The sequence below is a fragment of the Canis lupus genome, chromosome 17 (genome assembly GCF_011100685.1).
Source record: "Canis lupus familiaris isolate Mischka breed German Shepherd chromosome 17, alternate assembly UU_Cfam_GSD_1.0, whole genome shotgun sequence".
NCBI lineage: Eukaryota > Metazoa > Chordata > Mammalia > Carnivora > Canidae > Canis > Canis lupus.
In genome coordinates this window covers 39,697,499-39,701,439 of record NC_049238.1, presented here as the reverse complement: position 1 = coordinate 39,701,439, position 3,941 = coordinate 39,697,499, and the positions used below count along the sequence as shown (strand labels likewise).

At 52.0% G+C, this 3,941-nt stretch overlaps 1 long non-coding RNA gene across 1 annotated transcript; it reads left to right on the top strand.

The window, feature by feature from the left end:
- On the top strand, positions 1 to 2,642 carry LOC119877132. The gene is made up of 3 exons (XR_005371880.1): positions 1 to 108; positions 1,246 to 1,414; positions 2,473 to 2,642. It is a non-coding gene; the product is annotated as an uncharacterized LOC119877132 (long non-coding RNA).
- The last annotated feature ends 1,299 nt before the right edge of the window (positions 2,643 to 3,941 follow it).

Below are 3,941 nucleotides of genomic sequence, written 5' to 3'. Positions count from 1 at the left end.
ACTTTGGGGACCTTTTTCTGACAGGGTGACCCACAGTTCAACCGATGTGATATTTGTCGAATGATAATGACTTGGCTGAGGACTTGCGTGGGACCGTCCCAGATTCAGGTGATCTTCAGATTTGCGGAACCAACTGCACGTGCATCTGGGGTCAAAGTAGGGGCTGGGGGCAGGACCCTGAGGAGAAGCTGATCCCTGTTTGGGCCAGACCTTCTCAACAGGGTATCTGAGGTCCCCTCCTGTGTCTGGGGAGGGACTACAGAGAATCATTTGAAATTGGGATGCTCTGGGAGCAGGCAAGGATGCTTTCTCTTTCATTGTCAAAGAAAACTTGTAGCCAGGAGAGGTAGGAATCTTTCTCCTGTGGTCGTACTGCATGTGCCCACGGGAGAGCCTATGAGGCTGGATCCAAGGGCATCTGGGTCAGGGTTGATGAACCCCAGATGTGTCACCTCTAGCTGCATGCCTGGGCCAAGTTTCTGAGCCTCAGTTTCTGAGCTTTCTGAGCCTCAGTTGCCTTCTCTGTGCAATGGGATAGATATTAATCCCCCAACCACTTCCTTAATCCTTTGGAAGGAGCTGAGGGGTGGGATGAGCTGAGTTTCCCATCTGGTCCTGAGCAAGTGCTGAACAAGTGTATGTGTTCCTCCCAGGAAGCCTCGTTTCACCCTCCCTCCCTCCCTCCCTCCCTCCCTCTCCTCTGTTCCCTGACCCTGCTCAGCTTCTGGGTGCGGCAGGGCCCACCCTCAGCCCTGGGCACTCAGCTGTAGCCTCTCTCCTGCGATTGCAGTAGATGATACTGCAAAATGGAATGTGCCAAGGCTCAAAGCTCTCTCTCCTAACCTTCCCCGCCGCACCTGAGCCTGAGCCCTGGCAGCCCTGGGACCCAGGAGACTCTGTAGGCAGAACCTGATTGTGGGGTAGCAGCAGTGGGCACTGTGCTCCACATACAAGACAGTGGGCCTGGGGTGATGATGCACTAGGGACTGACACAGGACAGAGCCAACTGTCCTTGTCTCCTGAGCCCCTCCTGGCCAGGCCCGGATCAGGGCCTTGGGACTGGGCATGGGGGCCCATCCCGGTCTCTCCAGCCTCTGCTTCCATGGCCACCTGGCACCAGAGCCTCCTCCCAGCAAGCCCACAGTCAGAGGGTCCCAGGGCCAGGAGCTGCTGGGATCTGTGGGGGTGGTTGGGGCAGAGCACAGCTAATTCTTGTTTCTCGTCATGGTGCTGTTGCTGCTTCAGGAAGCCATTCAGAAGGCTACAACAGCGGTGTGCTCAAAGATTCCAGCGGTGGAAAAAGTCTGCAAAGATATCCTCACCAGAGTTTTGTGTAGTGTTGCCCAGTTTTTCCTGAATAGTGATCCCTCCAGGGATATCTGTGTGACCTTCAGGTTGTGCAGATATCAAGTAGGTGAGTACAGAGGTAACAGCAGGAACCCCTTCCTGGAGGGTCCAGATCTCATCCCCAATTATATGCAACATGGTGTAAAAACATGGAAATACATCTGTCATAGACAAGTTCATAAGCTACTCCTACATGTCCCTCCTAGCGCCCTTGTTGTGACACATTCCTCCCCTACTGTGTGGCAGTCTGGAGAAGTTGGGCAGGTGGGCTGTAACAAAAAGGTTGCGAAATACTCATGAAGAATCCGGGCTTTTAAAATTTTTTACTTAAAAAAAAATGTTAAGTAATCTCTACATCCATCGTGGGGTTTCAACTCACAATCCTGAGAGCCAGAGGCCCAGGTGAGTCACTGAGCCAGCCAGGTGCCCCAAGGGATTTGGGTTTTCTCCCAGGCAACCCTGGGTGACATCAGGGCTCCATCTCTGGTCAGCCATGCACTTGAGCAAGTAGCTTAACGCCTGTGAACTTGAGCGTCTCTACCTGTGAAGGGGATAATAATCCTGATTTCTTATTTTGAGTAACGCTTGAGTGAGATGATTATGCGTAAGGAGGTTACCACCAAGGAAGTGGCCTCAGACTGGGCTAGGCATAGACGACAGAGCCCTGACTGACTCCTGTCCCCAGCCCAGCAGCGGTTCCTGGGAACAGGAACCAGGCACCATCTAGCCCAGGACACCCGGGGCCCGAGAGCTGGGCTCAGGAACCCCGCTGGCAGGGAGGGCTCTGCAGCCTCTCCCTCCAGGACTGCCCAGGCTGCGCCCACAGATCAGGCCAGGGTGGTGGGACAGGGGGCAGAGAAGGGCCCCTGAGTGGCTCTGGCAGCCAGTCTTGCCTTGACTGAGGCTTTGGGACTTGATGCTGGCAGATCTGGGGTCACCTTGTAATGTGAGGTCCCCATCACTTCCTGTCACTGGAGCCTGTGATCTCCAGAACCCCTAACCCCCTTGGGCTCCTGACTGGGTCCCAGGATGTAACTCTGGGTGTGATCAGCAGGGGCAGGTGGCTGTAGTGCACATTTGCAGGGACCCCACACCTGCCACAGCTGTTTCTTCTCCCCACTCCAGGTGTCCAAGGAGCTGGGACCTTACTCCACCCCGGGGAGAAGCACAGAGTCTCCAGCAGGCACCGCCAGCTCCTGCCTTCCTAAATCCAGGACGGACCCTCCAGTTTCTCTCAGCTAGCTCCCTGCAGTGTCGTCCCCTGGCAGGAGAATAAAATGTCTTGCAAGCTTTTGGCCACAGCTTCTGTTCCTTTGGGGGATTGGAGGGGAGGGGCTCGGAGACAGGCTTGGGTGACTTATGCACTCCCTCAGTGAATGTTTATTGCATGTCCCACACTCTGTTGTAGAAGCTGAGGATGTAGCAGTGGACAAGACAACGTTTGCAGGTTTTCCACATATACTTGAGATGCTTATGATGCCCTCAGTAGAGATACACACTCCTCTCAGAGCCGGGGACACAGTGAATATACCCCAGAAGCTCTCAGACCAGCGGGGGAGAACAAGAGGCTTGTAGTTAAGAGGGCTCTTGGTCCTAAGGAGCTGAAATGCATTCTTTGCTTCGGTTGCTGCTTTGGGAAGTTTAATATTTAGGATTGTTTTGCTTGGGAAGGAAGAGAAATCTTAGGTCCTTCAGGCTTAAATGAATAAGACAATTTATTGGTCGAAATCATTAAGCAGTCCATAGCTGGCTTCAGGCACAGGATGATCCAGAAATGAGTAGCATCACCAGGCTTCAGTCCTGTTATCTCTGCTATTGTCTACATTCCTCCCACCTCTGTATAGTGAGATTGATCTCAGGCTAGCTTCTATCTGGGCAGCAGCAATGGCCTCATCACACTTGTCATTTTATACTGTGTCATCCAGACAGAAAGAGAGTGTTTGCTGATTCTATGTTTTACCTGCTCCCAGTGAGGAGAATGGAGGCTTCTTTTCCAGAAGCCCATTAGACATCTCTGTTCGCACTGACTGGAGTAGGCCAGGCAACCTATTTGGAATCCATCCCCCGGTTCCCAGGGCCTGGGCGACAGGATAGCATGAGCCAAGTCAGGACACACCCCTGGTGCGGAAGCGGGGTTTATCCTCCTCAGTCACTCAGGGGAGAATGGACATGGTACCTGGAAAGGGATGGTAACTAGAGAGGGAGTGAATATTGGCCATCAGCAAAAGCAATGGTGCATCCACCAAGATTCAACCCAATAGCAGTTCAAGGAGACTCTCAATGGTGAAATCTGGGGCAAGTAGAGTATTTAAATGGGTAAGGACAACAGTACGTTGTCCCTCATTGTGTAACGTAGAATCCAAGAACCATATAGATATAAATAATCATAATTAATAAGGGAAAAAGGAAAGTGTTACCTCAAAATACCACATAATAAATGTAGTCAAAGTTGCAAACTGTATTCCCACAAAGATTTACTAGATGGGAATTACTTACTAAATGGCATTATTAGTTAGGGTGACAGTGGAGACATGGCAGACAGGTGATTAATGTTTTCTGCCCCCTCCCCTGCCCATGCACTAATCTTGAGGAAC